Source organism: Apodemus sylvaticus, chromosome 11 (assembly GCF_947179515.1).
Source record: "Apodemus sylvaticus chromosome 11, mApoSyl1.1, whole genome shotgun sequence".
Taxonomy (NCBI): Eukaryota; Metazoa; Chordata; class Mammalia; order Rodentia; family Muridae; genus Apodemus; species Apodemus sylvaticus.
The window spans coordinates 3226552-3245906 of record NC_067482.1 but is presented as its reverse complement, the minus strand read 5'-3'; the positions used below and the strand labels follow the sequence as shown (position 1 = coordinate 3245906).

The 19355-nt window shown below is 40.8% G+C and overlaps 1 protein-coding gene across 12 annotated transcripts in view; it reads right to left on the bottom strand.

The window, feature by feature from the left end:
- Positions 1 to 19355, bottom strand: part of Znf644 (zinc finger protein 644) — an 83673-nt gene that overhangs the window by 32115 nt on the left and 32203 nt on the right. For 4 of the 12 annotated variants that reach the window (XM_052198042.1, XM_052198041.1, XM_052198047.1 and 1 more), the window contains one exon: positions 17602 to 17662. The exons of 5 other annotated variants lie outside the window; for them this stretch is intronic. The gene's annotated coding sequence lies outside the window, so the exon portion shown is untranslated. Of the gene's footprint in view, positions 1 to 6669; positions 6834 to 17074; positions 17155 to 17601; positions 17663 to 19355 lie in introns of all 12 variants that reach the window. 3 more of the 12 variants (XM_052198045.1, XM_052198043.1, XM_052198046.1) reach the window with 2 other exon arrangements.

The following is a 19355-nucleotide window of genomic DNA, read 5'->3' as shown; positions in this document are numbered from 1 at the left end:
AGTGGCAACAATTGTATTTTCTAAAATTACCTCAAGTAATTGAAAGTTAACTATAACATTTTATGAAAATGGGAGAGGGGATCTTACAATTCGAGTCCAAGTTGAGACTGTCCAATCAAACTGTCTTTTATCTCTAAAGAAGCACATGGTACTGTCTAAGAGTTACTAAGTTACAACTCTCCTGAAGGCAGGTCCTACTTACCCTGTCAGCTCTGACCACTTGGTATGCTCTGACCCACATTCCAGAACCTGCTTTACAGACTAACCACACACAGTCAGACAATGGGAAGCTCTCCTACCCACCTACTACCCTTGTTAAGTCTGGGGAAAGAATCAGGAGAAACAGGGTGAAGTAACTTCTATAGTAACCTAGAAGTGCTACAACCAAGTCTTACAGACTGGGTAGCTTAAAACAAACAAACAAACAAACAAAAACCCTAAGAATAAACGTATCGTGTCATAGATCTTAGGAATGCACAGAAGGTGTGGAAAGGGTGATGAACAATCTCCTTAGCTCATAAGCAGCCTTTTCCCTCTTGACTTCACATCCTGTAGCTCTGAGTCTTAGTACCCAAACTTCCTCACTTCAAAACCCACCAGCCACAACTTATCAGGTCTACTCTAATAATATAATTTGATTACATCTGTAAATGCCTCTCTCTCAATAAGGCCATACTCTGGGGTATAGGAGACTTAATGAATGTGCAGCCTTTAGAGAAAAACCACCATTCAATCCAAAACACTACACCTTTTGCATTTGACTTTTGTATGTTTTCTTACTTAAAAGAACAAAAAAGTAATTTAAATCACAGAATGCTATTTTAAATTATTAAATTTTTCTAACTTATTAACTTATTAACTTATTAATTGAACTGAAAATTTGTAGCATGAAAATCACATGGACTATCCCAGCAGTGACTATTCTAAAGCCCGTGTTCACTTACTCCGGCTCCTCACTCATTACTCAGCCTCTCTGCTGGCCTCTGGCCATGCTCCAACTGCTCGGCCCTCGAGTTCTACCTCCAAATACGTGGGTCGATGACCCTGTGCCGAGCTAGCTCCAGCCCTCCCTGGAGCCTCCTATGTAAAGTATAACTACTACTATCTCTGCTGACACACGGTGCTCTAACACTGGACATATGTCCTTATATCTGATTACATGTGATTCTCCTCTGACTACAAAGCAAGCTTCTGGAGAGCAGGTTTTTTCTTCACAGATGGACAGATGCTCCAACATTTTAGAAGTATCAGAGACTATCCAGGCTGGCAGCTGTCTCTACAAATTATGTAAGATTTGGAAGCTATGTCTTTGTACTTCCTACATATTCAGGTAATTTCTTCTCAGATCTCTGATAGGGCTGAAGACAAATTATAGTCTCATAACTGAAGTTAAACTATCTAAAATTAAAGAAGATATACCAGATTTGAAGGGATGTTTTGCAATTGGTAATACAAGCTAAAAATCAAACATTTGAAGTACAGAATTGGAAACTCTTTAGGTTAGGATAGATGGCAGAATATTTTCCAAATTTCCAAATATGATAGACTAGATGTTATAAATGTATATCATACCTTACAATTTACATACTTATTATAATTATATTTAATATATTCAATATATATATCTAGGAGAAAATTCTGAGCCCCTTTAATTGGACAAAAATGGAGAAATGTGGCTGCTTGTATTACAAATGCTAATTATGTTCCCCCAAAAAACTGTACCTGCACGTAGCTTCTGGGAGCCTGCCCCCTGCTGGTTCTGGTTGGTAAATAAAGATGCCAACAGCCAGAAGGGTGGGATTTCAGGATTCCCAGGCTTGGGACCAGGAGGAGAGAGAGAAGGGAGATGCGCCATGCTGCCATGCCGGAAGAGTGTGGAGGAGAGGAGAGCGCAGGGCAGAGGCACGACGCCATGTGAAGGACCCGGGAGAGCACAGCCCAGAGGGCGCCCAACTGGGGCCAGAGCCGCCAAGGCAGAACACACAATTAGTAAGCATGCGGGCTGGGAAACCATCGGTCCGGCTACCCTGCTGTCTAAGGCATAGTAAAGCACTGAGGCAGGTAGCGGACCTGAGAGCTGTCATTTAGTTATTACTACAACTACCTTTCATGTGTGTTTAGTGGGAAACAAAGATATCCGAACAGCATCTCAGACTTCAGTTGTCCTCTCTTTGAGCGTCTGTCTCCCAGGTGGTGTCTGCCACCCTCCGTGATGTGACTCCTCTGTGCTGAGATGGCGGGCAGCACCACAAGCCCAGCCCTTCCCAACCATTCTCTCCTTGGTAAACACAAAGGACCTTTGTCCTTAAGGCTTCACACTTTCCTCTCTCAGGGCATCATTCAAACCCTTACCACGGCTGAGTCAGCTGCGCAGGGTGGCATCCACCCCTCAGTTGCAGTGATCTGATATGCCCAGTGTCCCTCCCTCATACCCCAAGAGGTAGTGTCTTCACTTGCTCTAGTGTCCTCTTCTCTCCTCGCTCTCACACAAAACCAGTTACCCTTAACTCATAATGTCCCCCAAATCAGCTCAAGGCTGCTTGCCGCAGAAGCTTTTGAGCTCTTGAACTCCTCTGTAACAAGTTCATGCACAACAGTTTCTTACAGCTGTCTTTCAAATGTCTGATTGATGGCTACTGAACACTCTTCTAACTCACCTGTAAAACCCAAGAAAATGCTTCTCTATGGTTCAACAGGACAGAAGCCATAGTCAGCGCATCGTAAGCCATCACATGGTGTGGGACAGCATAAAGGGACAAACAAAACAAACTGAAGCTGATTATAAAGGGACAACAGGCCTGTAACCTGACAGGAATGAATGTTTCCTTTATGCAAGTCAGCTGCTTCAGTCAAATATGCGGAATGTTTCTGACAAGTATCTAGCTACCAGTGTGCTCAAAGATCACAAGCATCTGACATAGTTATGCAATGGACTTGAAACTTTGTAAACGTGGTGAGCATGCATATCTCGTATCAGGCCATGTACTAAGAACATAACCAAAGTCGGGACTTCACTCATAAGCTTCAAAATTCATATGAAACAAATCCAATATGTGCTAAAAACTTTGAAGGAAATGTATCTAACATAATTTTCAGCAGTGTAAAATAAAGACAAAAGATTGTATTGAGGGGAAAAATTTATTCCAAGCCTCCAAACTAAAAAGTCATTAATTGTTTTAATTTCTCTTTAGGTAAAATGTTTTCTAATGTATATCAATTTGAGTGATGAATTTCTCACTACACTGTAACAGAGGTTCTAATGCTAACTATTACTATCTCCTGAGAAACAACTCAGAACTCTGTAGTATTCATACTCTAGCCACAGCCTGCTAAACAATGGCGGTCTCTACTTTAAACTATGCCATTTTGACAAATACTTTAAGTCTTTATCTTTTCTTTACATCAGTGTCATAAAAATTAAAGAAGCTCTGAGTGAATGTGCAAGGTCAGGAAGGTACCTCAGTGGTCAGAGGACATGCTCAGCACCCTGCATCCAATCCCACAGCAACTCCTCCATTACCATAGATGGTACAAAATAACGGTGTCCTACAGCTCTCCTCAGCTTGACAGTTCTTCTCATTCTGAGAACGCCTCTCAGATACCCACAAGTGGATACATACTTTAGTAAACACAATAAAACAAGTCACAAACCTGGTCACTCTGTGGCATTTGTCATCTCGTTCTAAAGATATGGTTAACACATATTCATTACAAAATAAAAATCATCTTGGCAGACACCCTTTAGTAAGCAGTACCTGGTAAGCCACCCTAAACAGTCACTGCAGCACACAACCATTCAGCTGCACAAGACAACATTTTTAATGTATCTATTCTTACAAACCAGTGCCCACCCCAAATCTGCATGTTGAAACCCTGACCTCCAACACCTCAAAGAGACAGAATCTAAAACAAGGCTTTGAACGGCTGATGTTGAAATAAATTGATGGGCAGGCCCTAATCCAGTCTGGCGTATCTCTTTAAGGGCAGACTAGCACACGTGAGAGGATACCAGAAAAGTCCCCCCCCCCCAAAAAAAAAGACGGACAGCGACTATCTGCAAGTCAAGGTGACAGGCCCAGAGGAAAACTACCCGTGCAAACACCATGACCTGAGACTACCCATTTCTAGAAACGTGGAAGGCAGGTCTCTGCTGCTGAGGGACGTCTCCGTGTGGGATGCTCTGTGGCAGCCCAGCCATATGAGCACACTAAAATTGTTTCCTGCCAAGCTTTATACGAACGTTCAACTGCGATATAACACATTAGTCATTTCTCCCCTTGTTTTTCTTTTGTTTTACCAAGACAGGGTTTCTCTGTGAACCCTGATTCTCTTAGAACTCCTTCTGCACACCAGGCTGGTCTCAAACTCAGAGATTCCCTCCTAGCCTCTGCCTCCTGGGTGCTGAGATTAAAGGCAGGAGACATCATGCTTCGCCCAACACATTAGTGAAAATACCAAAGTCACCTCTACCACACTAAATGTTGATAAAAATAGAGTACCTGCTAGACCATATGAAGAGTAGTGACCCCTTCTTCATGTCTACAAACCCAAGAAAATGAAATAGACCCCAGCTTAGATAGGCATCCAGGCCAATTTCCTTAACTGTAAGAATAGCTTAACTTTAAATATCTGATACAGGAACATGGGAATATCCACTTGAACCATGTTATAGAAAACTTAGACCCCATACTAAAGATCCTTTCTGTGACTGAGACAATTCTAGGTCAGTATTAAAAAATCCTAGATGTTTCAGAAAATTAATTTCTGCAAAAGATAAGACTATAATAATTTCCTGCCCTGAAATTATATTCTATGCCATTAAAGCCTCAGGAAGCCACTCTAGCCTCAAACTCTTGATCCTCTAGCTTCCACCGTCAAGTGCTGACTTTACCGGTATATACCAGTCATAGGGTGGGCACTGCTGTGCACAGACACCGTGAACAAGGCAATTCAACATGTAGTTGGGGCTGGCTTACAGGTTCAGAGGTCAGTCCATTATCAACATGGTACATGGAGCATGGCAGCGTCCAGGCAGGTGTGGCACAAGAGGAGCTGAGAGCTCTACAGTTTCATCAGGAGGCTGTTAGGAGAAATGTGACTCCCAGGCAGCTAGGGTAAGAGTCTTAATGCCCACACCCAGAGTGACACACCCACTCCAACAAGGTCACACCTATTCCAACAAGGCCATACTTTCTAGTAGTGCCCCTCCCTGGGCTGAGCATATAGACACCATCACAACCACCATGCCCAGCTCCATTTGTATAATTAGGCAGCCATGATGGCCTAGGTCAGCATTCTCAAGTATGTTTGTACTTAAAACCTTTTTTTAAAAGTACTGATACTCAGTCCTTCTCTAAAAATTTCCAATCTAAATCACTCTTTTGTTTTGTTTATTGAGACAGGATCTCTTTGTATAGCCTTGGCTATTCTAGAACTAGCTCTGTAGACCAGGCTGGCCTCCAACTCACAGAGATCCGCCTGCCTCTGCCTTGAGTGCTGGGATTAACTGTGTGCCACCATCTGGCCTATATCATTCTCAGTAGAGTATGCATATACATGCAAGTGACTGTGTGTGTAATCTACTGTAATAACATCTAATATCTAGGTATCCTGTGACTGTCATGGGTTGTGATTACTATGAAACATCTTACCACTTACATTCTGTCCTATGCATTTCCCCAAACAGTAGAGTAAAATACAGTTTGTGGTACATCGTGGATTCATTACGAAAGTCATCTGTGAGCCTTTACTTATTCAGGTAGAAAGAAACCAAGAACCTGAAATGAATTACCAGCAAAGACAATTTAGCAGTAGACTGAAAATGGTTAAAAATCTTGACCTACCAGGCGATGGTGGCAGACGCCTGTAATCCCAGCACTTGGGAGGCAGAGGCAGGCAGATTTCTGAGTTCGAGGCCAGCCTGGTCTACAGAGTGAGTTCCAGGACAGCCTAGGCTACAGAGAGACATCCTGTCTCAAAAAACAAAAACAAAAACAAACAAACAAAAAATCTTGACCAACTGGAATTTACTATTGAAATTTAAGGACAGTTTAATGTAAACAACAAATGTAATTGTTGGATGATGATGATAAGCTTTCTCTCAAAGACTACGGACAGAGCACACAGCCATCTGTTTGTCGCTTGCCCTCTAGCTAGAGAGGAAAGGAGGAGTGGACAGGACAACAGGAAGGGGGGGGGGGGAGGGGCTGAGAGGAAAGGCGGCCAGCTGGCCAAGCAAAGGAAAATTATGTTTACACATGATACTAACTTACATGCAGAAAACTAAAGCATATCTAAAACTTGCTAGAATAAAGAATTTAGCAAAGCTCTACTAAACAAAAATCAATACACAAAGACAAGCTATTTCTATTAGAAACTAACAATAAACAAACTAAAAGGAAAACAATTCTACTTCCTATGAGTACCCTAGAGACAGAAATGCTCAGGAATGAACCTAACCAAGACTGACAGCCTGCAGATTGAAAACTACAGAACAGTACTAAAAGAAATTAAAGACAGATGAATACAGAGGTTGTAAAACTTATTAAGAAGTTGTATTACTTAGGGTTCTCTACAGAGACAAAACTTATAAAAATGAGTATATATATGAACATTATGTCTGAAGATATAAATGAATATATATGAATAAAATGTATTACAGTGGCTTACAGGCTGTGATCCAGCCAGTCCAACAATGGCTGTCTACCAGTAGAAAGTCCAAGAACTCAGTGGTTGTTCAGTTCACAAAACTGGATGCCTCAGCTGGTCTTCAGTATGTCAAAATCCCAAAGGAGTAGGCTCCAATGTCAGTGAAGGAATGGACTTGCAGGATCCTGAGGGCAAGAGGGCAGTGAGCAGAAACCTCCTTCTTCCGTGTCTTTATATAGGCTGCCAGAGAAGGTGTGGCCCAGGTATGAGAAGAATCTTCCATATCAAAAGTGGGGTCCTTCCTCCTTCAAATAATTTGATCAAGAACAATCCCTCAAGGGTTTACCCTGGTTCAGTTAATTCCACATGTAGTTAATTTGACCAAAAAAAAAAAAAAAAAAAAAAAAAATAGCCATCACAGAAATCAACATTGTATGAAGAAACCTCCAGATTCAATGCCATTCCCCCATCAGAATCCCAATGACATTTATGTCAGAACATAAGAACCCATCCTGAAAGTCACATCAAAATCTTGATGGATAGGGTCTGGAGAGAAGGCTCAGTGACTGAGAGGATCTGGGTTCAATTCTCAACACCCACATGGCAGCTCACAACTGTAAATCCAGTTCAGGGAATCTGACACCTTCACAAAGACACATATGCACACAAAATAAAAATAAAGTATAAATTGTTTGGACAGCAAACAACTGAAACAACATTAAAACGAATAAGATCAACTTCCCTTATGAACATCGATACAAAAATACTCAATAAAATTCTTGCCAACCGAATCCAAGAACACATCAAAACGATCATCCACCATGATCAAGTAGGCTTTATCCCAGGAATGCAGGGTTGGTTCAATATACGGAAATCCATCAATGCAATCCACTACATAAACAAACTCAAAGAAAAAAACCACATGGTCATTAGGGAAATGACCCCCTTCACAATAGCCACAAACAGTATAAAGTATCTTGGGGTGACTCTTACCAAACATGTGAAAGATCTATATGACAAGAACTTCAAGACTCTGAAGAAGGAAATGGAAGAAGACCTCAAAAAATGGGAAAACCTCCCATGCTCATGGATCAGTAGAATCAATATAGTTAAAATGGCCATTTTGCCAAAAGCAATATACAGATTCAATGCAATACCCATCAAAATCCCAACTGAATTCTTCACAGAGTTAGAAAGAGCAATCCTCAAATTCATCTGGAATAACAAAAAACCCAGGATAGCTAAAACTATTCTCAACAGTAAAAGAACTTCAGAGGGATTCAATATCCCTGACCTCAAGCAATACTACAGAGCAATAGTGTTAAAAACTGCATGGTATTGGTACAGTGACAGGCAGGAGGATCAATGGAACAGGATTGAAGATCCAGAAATGAACCCACACACCTATGGCCACTTGATCCTCAACAAAAAGGCTGAAAACATCCAATGGAAAAAAGATAGCTTTTTCAACAAATGGTGCTGGTTCAACTGAAGGTCAGCATGCAGAAGAATGGGAATTGATCCATCCTTGTCTCCTTGTACTAAGCTCAAATCCAAATGGATCAAGGACCTTCACATAAAGCCAGATACTCTGAAGCTAATAGAAAAGAAACTGGGGAAGAACCTTGAGGACATCGGATACAGGGAGAAAGTTTCTGAACAGAACACCAATATGCTCTAAGATCAAGAATTGACAAATGGGACCTCATAAAATTACAAAGTTTCTGTAAGACAAAGGACACCATCAAGAGGACAAATCGGCAACCAACAAATTGGGAAAAGATCTTCACCAATCCTACATCAGATAGAGGGCTAATATCCAATATATATAAAGAACTCAAGAAGTTAGACTCCAGAAAACCAAACAACCCTATTAAAAAATGGGGTACAGAGTTAAACAAAGAATTCTCACCTGAAGAACTTCGGATGGCGGAGAAGCATCTTAAAAAATGCTCAACTTCATTAGTCATTAGGGAAATGCAAATCAAAACAACCCTGAGATTTCACCTTACACCAGTCAGAATGACTAAGATTAAAAATTCAGGACAACAGGTGTTGGAGAGAGTGTGGAGAAAGAGGAACACTACTCCACTGCTGGTGGGGTTGCAAATTGGTACACCCACTCCTCTGGAAATCAGTCTGGCGGTTCCTCTGAAAACTGGGCACCTCACTTCCAGAAGATCCTGCTATACCACTCCTGGGCATATACCCAGAAGATCCCCCACCATGTAATAAGGATACATGCTCTACTATGTTCATAGCAGCCCTATTTATAATTGCCAGATGCTGGAAAGAACCCAGGTATCCCTCAACAGAAGAGTGGATGCAAAAAATGTGGTATATCTACACAATGGAGTACTATTCAGCCATTAGAAACAATGAATTCATGAAATTCTTAGGCAAATGGATGGAGCTGGAGAACATCATACTAAGTGAGGTAACCCTGACTCAAAAGGTAAATCATGGTATGCACTCACTAATAAGTGGATATTAACCTAGAAAACTGGAATACCCAAAACATAATCCACACATCAAATGAGGTACAAGAAGAAAGGAAGAGTGGCCCCTTGTTCTGGAAAGACTCAGTGAAGCAGTATTCGGCAAAACCAGAACGGGGAAGTGGGAAGGGGTGGGTGGGAGGACAGGGGGAGAGAAGGGGGCGTGCGGAACTTTCGGGGAGTGGGGGGCTAGAAAAGGGGAAATCATTTGAAATGTAAATAAAAATATATCGAATTAAAAAATGTAAACAAACAAACAAACAAAAAAAAAAAACAAATAAGATCAAACACACAAAAACTAAAAACAGGGTTGAAGATGTACATCACCTAGCAGAAAGACCAAAGCCCTGATTCAACCACAAACACTGCATCAACTAAGTATGGTGATACCAGGTGAGAGGCAGACAGACAGATCACAAAGTCAACGTAAACCTCAGCTACACAGCAAGTTCAAGATCACCCTAACCCAAACTACAAACGTCTTAGAGGGAAATAAAGGGAAAGCACCATGACGTGGGTCTGGCAGTAATCCCTGGGTACAATTCTAAAAGCAAAACCATCGTGAGTGGGGAGATCACAGGAACTGTCAGACTTTTCCTCAACAAAAGACAGTCCACAGTGAGGTCATCTTTGTGAAGCAAGAAAACATTTCCAAGTCATACACGTAATAAGATTACACCTAGAACATAAAGAACTTCCACAACCTGGATGCAACACTTGGCCCAATGATGTGTGGTTTTGTAATGAGCAAGGCATCTGAAGAGACATCCTCTAATACAACACACACATGCCAGCGGGCACACAAAAGGTCACTCAGCAGCACTATTATCAGTGCCCAGCGTGGCAGCTCTACACTGCAGAGGCCACAACAGAGAACGCTCTTCAACCCAGATCACAAGACTCCTTCTCAAATAAACAGAAGTACAATGAGGCACCACCTCACCACCATCAGAATAGCTGCTACCAAAAATGTAACAAAAATTACCATGCACACATGCATACATGCTTTAATCCATATCCAAGCATTTAATATAGTACCTTACTCACAGTAGAGTCTGTCTGTTTGTTTGTTTGACACCCAGGCCTAACATAAAGGATGAGCAAAGACACAGGTGAAGAACCATCTGTACAGTGTCGGGGGCAACATCAAGTGGTGCAGCCGCCACAGGAAACTGAAGCAGATTATACACTCAGAATATGCACACTATTCACAAGCTATAGACTGAGGGCAGCCTACATATCCACTGGTGAATAAGCCTGATAAAATATAGTACATACACACAACAGCCTTAAAAAGGAAGTTGGCAAAACATCACAATTTGGAAAACCTTAAGCACAAAGTGAAATAAGCCAATTATAAAAAGGAAAATATTTAATGATTCTATTTAAATAATTAAAATCAGTAAAAAAGAAAAATTACCAATTTATATGAGTGGAAACCAATACCATATCTGTGTTTTCCAAAATAACCTGGGGAAGGTGCATAAACATGTAGATGGAATTAACAATTTTAACTGTGTATAGTTTTTGTGGGTTTTTTTGTCTGTCTGTTTTTTTCTGAGGCAGGGTCTTGCTATGTATATAGTTCTGGTCGTCCTAAAACTCACAAAGTAGATCAGGCTGTCCTTGAACTCAAGAGATCCACCTGCCTGTCTCCCAAATGCTGGGATTAAAGGTGAGTAGCCCCAAGCCCACAGTGCTGGCTATTCCTGGTTGTCAACTTGACTACATTTGGAGTGAGCTACAATCCAGAAATAGAAGGCACACCTGCGATCCAGATCTTGCAGCGTATCAGCCATGGCAAGGCAGTTCAAGCCTTCAATCCCAGGAGGCAGAGGCAAGCAGATCTCTTGAGCTCAAGGCCATCCCGGGACAGAGCAAGTTCCAAATCCAGGTGTGCTGATATACACCTTTAATCTGGACCGCACCATCTGCTGGGGCCTACATGAAGACATTGAAGAAGGAAGGCTCACTCTTCTTTGCCTGCTTGCACTAACTGCCAGCACCTCTGTGGGAACCTACATCATCAGGATTCCAGCTAATACAGAAGATCAGCTGAAACACTTAGGTTCCTGGACTTCCCATTCACAGCTGCCCATTGTTGGTTAGTTGGACTGCAGGCAGTAAGTCATTCCAATAAATCCCCTTAATACAGAGACATCCAGTAAGTTCTGTAACTCTAGAGAACCCTAACACACCAACCCCATTTTTAAAACTTTATTTAATATCTATTTTACTGCTATAAAGAGTGGTATAACAATTTTAATCTTGTTAATTACAAAACAAAGAATGAATTGTTAATCTTTATAAAATATTAGTAACGATGCTACTGATACAATCTGATAATGAATAAATGTTAAATAAAATAAGCCTGGATATCATGGTTTTGCTAAACCAGGCAAAAAAAAAGTCTAAAAGGTTCTCGTGTGTATGTATATGTGTGTATACACACACACACACACACACACACACACACGAGACACATTTCTGTTAAATATGTAAAACATGAATCTGGGGACATGGTAGCACACTGCTGTTGTGGTGGTGGGAGTGGGAACAGCGGAGTCTGGGACAATGGCTGTGGTTATCGTCTTCTGCCATAGCGCTGGGAGTTGGGAATGGCGGTCTGCATCCACAGGCCTAGCAGGGGAAGACAGAGCCCAGAATGGGGGCAGAACCCTGTTTGACTCCAAGTGAGTGTATGAAAGAGTATGGAAGGGCTGGAAGAGTGTAAGCCTTCTAGGAAAGATTTAGACACAGCTCTTTAGAGTGTAGCAAATTCCAGGCTAGCCAGGGTTATAGAGTGAGATGCTGTCTCAGAAATATAAAACAAAAATGAAAATAAAAAAATAAAACTATCTAAAAGCTGAAGAGATGGCACAACAATTAAAAGCCATGGCTGGCTCTTGCAGAGGACAAAGCACCCACAGGGTGGCTTGCAACCATGCATAACTGTAGTGACAATTTTGGTTTCTTTCAAAAACAGGCTATGTTATATGAATATGTTTTTGTTTTAAACCCAGGTGTGGGATATCTGCTTCAGACTGTCCACAGCAGCTCACTATGATTTGTTTCATGCTCTGGCACTTGTGTGGTTATGCCAGCTGAAGAGAGTTTACGTCTGGAATTCTGGAACTCTTGAGGGGGCATAAAAGGGCTAGGGCCCTGAGAGAGATGAGGTGGCGGTGGCTGCTCCTCTGCTTCTGATGGTTCCTGCTGATGCATTTGCAGTTTTGATGCTTTTGCTAAATTCCTGGTTTGCTGGTTGGAGATATCCTAACAATGAAGAGTGGATCTGCCCTAGGAATTCAACAGCCCTAATCAGCAAGTAGTAGTCTAAAGAGATGAATACCTCTTCCTCTTTAACCTTTCTCAGCCTAGTGTTGTGGGGTTGGAAGATGTCTTAGTCAGGGTTTCTATTCCTGCACAAACATCATGATCAAGAAGCAAGTTGGGGAGGAAAGGGTTTATTTAGCTTACACTTCCACACTGCTGTTCATCACTAAAGGAAGTCAGGACTGGAACTGACAGGTCAGGAAGCAGGAACTGATGCAGAGGCCAGGGAGGGATGCTTCTTACCGGCTTGCTAAGCCTGCTCTCTTATAGAACCCAAGAATACCAGCCCAGAGATAATACCACCCACCAGGGGCCCTCCCACCTTGATCAGTAATTGAGAAAATGCCCCACAGCTGGATCTCATGGAGGCATGTCCCCAGCTGAAACTCCTTTCTCTGTGATAACTCCAGCCTATGTCAAGTTGACATACACAACCATCCAGTACAGAAGGAATTGGGGTAGAGAAGAGTAGTAGGTAAAAGAATCTGATAAAGTAGCCAAAGAGAGTACAGTTACACATAGATCTTGTTCCAGAGGACCCCATGCCCTCTTCTGGCCTCTGTGGGGCACTAGGCATATGGTATGCAAACAAATATGCAAAGTAGTCATATACATAAAATAAAATCTTTAAGAAGTAGTAAATCTGAGCTTACCACAGTCTTACATTTTAATCAGAGAATGCAAACTATAAACATCTGTGAAGCTACAGAGGGTGCTGCAGGAGGTATCAATATTTTGCACCTTTTCTTCTTGCCATGTGCCCTGTGGTTACTGTTCTGTTGCTGTGAAGAGACCCACCATGACCACACCAATGCTATCAGGAAAGCACTTAACTAGGGTGTGCTCCGGTTCAGAGGTTTATTAGTCCGTTACCATTACAGCAGGCAGCAGGAAGAGAGACACAAGGCCTGGCATGGGCTTCTGAAACCTCAAAGTCCACTCTCAGTGACACACCTCCTCTGGCAAGACCACACCTCTTAATCCTTCTCAGGCAGTGCCACTCACTAATGACTAAGTATTCAAATATACAAGCCTCTGGGGCCCATTTTTATTGCAACCACCATCCCATGTTTTTAGGTTAGATAATCAGGAGCTTGGTATATGTACCACAAATATTGAGAAAGTGATTTTCTGGGAATTGGATGCAAGGAATCTTACACTCCCATGCAGCACCCCACCTTCCAGGAACCAGAAGCAGGCCCCTTATACATGGGAAAGTCATTCTTTGACTTTCTCCTGTCTTCCCTAAAAAACTTGTGACAGGTACCTTACCTTATAAAGAAGTATCAAAAGAAAGTCAAGTTGTGAGCCCATCTCCAAATTAAAAAAAAAAAAAAAAAGTAGGGGGTGTCTGCACAGAAGTCTAACCAAAACAGAAGTAAATTCATTTTCAACAATCTTCAGATCAAGTACTAATGAACAAAATGAGTGTAGGAGAGAGAAGGGCACTGACGACTCTAGGGTCTCTCAGAGCGCAATGCCACCTAGCACTTCAGTCACCTGGCTCAGGCTGTTTCAAGCTCAATTTAATTAAAACTTAGTTCTTGTCTGTTCCAAACACTCATCACCCCCTTGGTTCTAATCTATGAATGCAGTTCCACTGCCAAAGCTAGAAACATAAAACATCTTTACTGTGGCCTTAACTTCCCTAGCCCTGACTCTGTGAGTAAATACCAAAGCTGATCTATTTTGCTGTCAAAATCTCTCAAATCTGACCACGTTCATAACTGCATTTTACTGCTGTAAGGTCAGTCTATATATCTATCCTCATATGACTGTCCATCCTGAATACAATCTAGCATCCCAGTGATCTGTTCTCTAGTTTTTTACTGGGATGTTTAAGTTTAGCATAAGAACCTGGAATCAAAACCAAAACAGCAGCAGCAGCAACAGCAGCAGCACAGCAGCAGCAGCAGCAGCATCTTCTCAGATGTATTCCCATCACTTCCACATAAGCTCCTCCAACTGCTTATTAATATTCTGATAATCTAAACTCTTTAAACGGTTTATATGACCCATAATAAAAATGGCCCCAGCCTTATTCTCTATTCCCTGGCACCAGGCGCTACCCCTCCTTCTTACCTCATGATGAGCTCTACACTGAAAATGATGAGGGTCTCTGGGTCCCATCAAGTCTCCCTTTTCTTACCTCACTTCTTAGGCTGTCCTTCTGCCACAGGTCCTCTAGTTTATCCAGATAAACCATGAACAGTTACATTTCAATTTGTCACTTCTCTTGGGAGGCCCTGAAGTGTATCTACTTAGGCTGAGCAGAATTCAGACTAATTCCAGAACTTCCAAGGCTAAGACAGGATAATCTTGCATTTTAGGTCAGCCTGGGATATAGAGTGAAGTTCTAGGCCAGCCTGGATTTTTGGGCAAGACTATCTCAAACAAGCAAACAAACAAACAGACAGACAGACAGACTCTACTGTGAGTAAGGTATTATATTAAATGCTTGGGTATGGATTAAAGCATGTTATACAGCTACTACCTTTGGCTTTCCGAAAGTCCAGACTGTAGTGCATGTCCAGTCATCTCTCCCTAAGTCTAAGAATTGGTACTAAGGACGGACTAAAAACAACTATAACAACAAATCAGATGCCATTAAGTGAATCAACTGATATTTAAAAACATTTTGCAGATCAATAGTTATGTAGTAGGGAGATTCCACAATTCTCAGCCTAGCTAGAAGCTTTACTGGTTTTCTCAAACGAATAGTATGGAAGAAGTCAAAAGACCTAGGTTCTAGCTTTGCAATTAGCTACCAGGCCTTAAGCTCAGGATCACTACTTCTGAACCCCGTGACAGGATCTGGCCTGGAACAGCAGCTTGGTGAGTAGGGGGAGCCAAGGAAAGCAGCAAAGATCACAGCGCACAGCAGACCTCACAAGAGACTTACTGGGAGGCAGTGGGGGGCAGGGGGTAAAAGGCTATCTCTAAGTAGGACAAAGAGGAGGAGGGAGGAAGACAGAGACAGACAGACAGACGTTTGGCAGCTAGTAGTGACATGGCTGCTGGCACTGAGTTGCTGAAGGCAGGCTTGAGGAGCATCTGCTTCCTAGCAATGACATTAGCTATAAAACTGAAGTTATTATGTATCAATATGAAGATGTTCACCACATTTTTTTGATGAGTTCAAACTTACACTTGTTTCAACAATTTGAAAAAAATTAACAATTCAAATAATTTCTGTGCTGAGTACAATATAAACACAACACCTAAGAATCTGTGAGTAAGACAGGCATGGTGAGCAAGCCTGCAGTCCCAAGCACTCAAGCACTGTCAGGCACCTGAGGCAGGAAGACAGCAGCAAGTCCAAGACCAGCCTAGCTACACAGTGGGACCTTATCTCAAAACCATGAAGGAATAAAATGCCAATAAACTTGGCAATGTGGAATATCCAATTAAATGAAATCTTTATAAAATAACTTCTGATATTAAAATTTTAGTGCAAGCCTCCCTCTGCCCATAATTTCCCATCCAACCAATTAAACAGTTCTTTTATCCATATTCCAACAGAAAAAATCTGAAATTCAGGTATACCTAAAGACCTCAAAAAAGGAAATCTAGTCTAAACTCTCTAGATATGCAAATCAAGGAGTTAGAGATATGCAAATCAAACAGTGTAACAAGGCCACACACTTTATAACCAGAAGGAAACACAAGGTAATCAAGGTAATCAACAATAACAACAAAAATCCTTGTAGAAGACAAAACTTCAGGAGAAGGGGTCTGAGCTAACTCTGTATTCAGCCTTTATTGCCAAAGCTACAATGAAGAAAAAACACAAATTGACTCCAGCGGGGAAGAACCTCTTCTTGCTTTGGACTTACTACAAGGCAGTCTAGTTTCAGGTGTAAAAACCCCAGGTTGACTGACTGTGATAGTCAACCCAACTAGCCAAATTTTAAAAAAAAACCAAAAACCTGTTAAAACATTTTAACTTTTTAAATAAGTCATTCACTAATATGTGTGTTTGTGTGTGTGTGTGCTTATAATGATAAAATAAAAGCATCCACAATTCTAGATCATGGTGCTTTGGTCTTTACTCATATACACATTAAATTCTATACTTTAAAGTTTATACATTGCTAAAAGTTAATTATGACAAAAAAGAAAGGCCCATATCCAATGCTGCATAATCCCAAATAAGCCAGATGTATGTCCTGGCAGACATGTAACCAGAGGGAAGGTTCTTACAGGCACTGTGTATTTAATCAGCTACTGAGACCCCACAAGGCCTGAAAGTGCAGTGCAAGCCTCTTCTCTCCTTCAAGACTCTTGGCAGCTTCACCATGTGTTGTTCTTTGTTACTCTATATTCTAAGGCCCTGTTAATTGACTCAAGTATCTTTATCTTTTCAAAAGCTTTACATTTCTAAAAAGCATTCTTTCACATATCAGACACAAAACATCAGCAAAATTACGTTTTTAAAAGTCAACAGTCCTTAGAAGGTCAGTCAGAATGTTACGTGAGAAAAGCCATGACCGCTGGGGAGAAGGCTGGCAGAGGAAGTGCTTGCTTAGCAAATGTGCAGAATGAAGACCCAGGTCAGATCCGCAGCACACACAGTTGGCACAGTGGCCTACCTGTACTCCTCCTCAGAAGGCAGACAGCTTTCCCTTGTGAGCTGGCTAGCTGGACGAGGTTCAGAGAGAGCCTTTCCTCCCTAAATAAAATGCAGAGCAACTAAGGACGACACCTCATAGACTCTGGCCTCCAAACACATATCCATGTATCACTAAACATGCCAGTTCTCAACATTACAGTAAAAGAAAGAAGTCACTGCTTAAATTTTTTTTGTTAAGGAAATAAAGTAAAATTAACACTACAGAAAATCTCCACTACAGAAAAACAAAAAACAACAACAAAAAAGTCGACATGTCCTGTAAGCATCAGGAGACCTCAGTTCTAAAGAAAGACACTAACACTGCCACCGCTCTGCGCTGCTGACTCCTATTCAATCAACTGAACCAAGGTGGTCAAAGAGTTAAGAGCATAGAGTAAAATTTTATTGAAATTCTTTAATCTAGACTTGTAGGTACATTTTTAAGTTACAAACTCATTTTATTATTCCTACTTTGATATGTACTATTTAATAAAGTGTTTTACTTACCTAAATTTTGGCTTATTAACATGTCGATGCAAGAATAATCACATCCAAAATTAAAACAAGCCTGAAACAATACATGTAAAAAACAATCGCTTAGTTTTCTTTGTTTCATTTTAGGTAGGAAAAAAAACTATCTATGATACACTATTTTAAATTTAAAACTATAACTTTCCTTTTTCATAAAATATCTAACAGTGTTCAACAATTAACATGACTAACTTAATGCTCGATAAATTAAGTACCTTTTCAAGGGGAGCAATAATCTATCCTAGCAAGAAACTTAAAAGGGGCTTAGTAATTCCAGGCACAAGCAGAAGACCAAAGGTCAGGTCCCAAACCCACAGGCGGCAACAACTATCTGTAACTCCAGGACCTCTGGTGCTCTCTTCTGACCTCTGTGAGCACTGCACACAGGTGGCACACATATATACATGCAAAAAGAACACTTGTACATATAACATATTTTTAAAAGAAACATAATTTGCAATTCTTAAAAATGTTTGTTACTTTTAATTTTAATACTATTGATAATATTTATACATTTAATATGCTGTTATATGTATTGTTTATTAAATATTAAATATGCCATATTTAAATAATATATTATTTATATTATATTTAATAATTCTATTAATAATGTTATTATTTTTAATAGTAAAATAGCATCGGTCCTACTGGTCTTACCATGTATAACTATGGGCAGTTGGTTCTGACTCTACATGGGTATTAAAGTCTGCAGTAGTCAGATCCCTTATATACAATGGCACAGTCTTCGTGTGCAACCTATGTACACACTGCCATGTACTTTACACCGTTGCTTCAATGCTTCTAAAAGTGAATACTATGTGAATGCTATGGATATGATGTCCTTAGAGACTAATGGTTAAGAAAGACAAGTCTGTAAGTACTAGGTACAAACTCTGTACGTACTTGGTATAAACACAATCCTTCCCCCTCCCCCGCCCCTGCACAGACATTTTTAATACAGGGTTTGTTAAATCCATGGAAGCAGAGCCCAGGTATGAGGAGTTGAGTGTTTATGAATAAAACATACTTCTAAGCCATTTCAGTGTTCATCTAATATTGTATCCACACCAAAATAAAGGATACATTAATAAAACGCTAACTGTGACAGCAGCTAACAGCAACTAAGCATAGAAGTATGTACTACACATTAGAAACGCCGAGTCAACACTCTTCCTCAATTTAGTAGTTAACACTTTTACTCTTAATAATCCACTAAAAGTGGATTTACCAAAAACTTGTCTCTACCAATTCTGAAAACTGAGTTTTGTCTTATCCAAAATTCTATAATCTCCTCCTCCTACCTAAAAGCAATCTTTTAAGTTTAACATTCTCAGGGGTGGGGGCCCACCACACATATTTCAACTGTCAGCCTAGATGACTCCAATAGTTCCACTTAAGACTCACTGGCCTCTAATTCTGCCCTTTCCAGAACTGAAGAGTCATTCTACAGTGCTCATCCTAAACACAGACGTCACTTTCTCAACTCTCCATGCACATACCATTCCAGATGTTTCCGGTTTCTAAGACAGACCAAACTCTCAGCTGCCAAGCTTTTTCCCATGTTGACCTAAAGTGCTCGGTCATCACTACCTTCTACTATTGTTAACTTTGCAAATGGCTTTCCTGGCAGTAATCCCAATAGACTAGTTTTTAATCTCCTCACTTCTATCAAATAGGGTTATATCAATTATTTCATTGAATTATGAAACCTGCGTAATTCTAAAATAGTG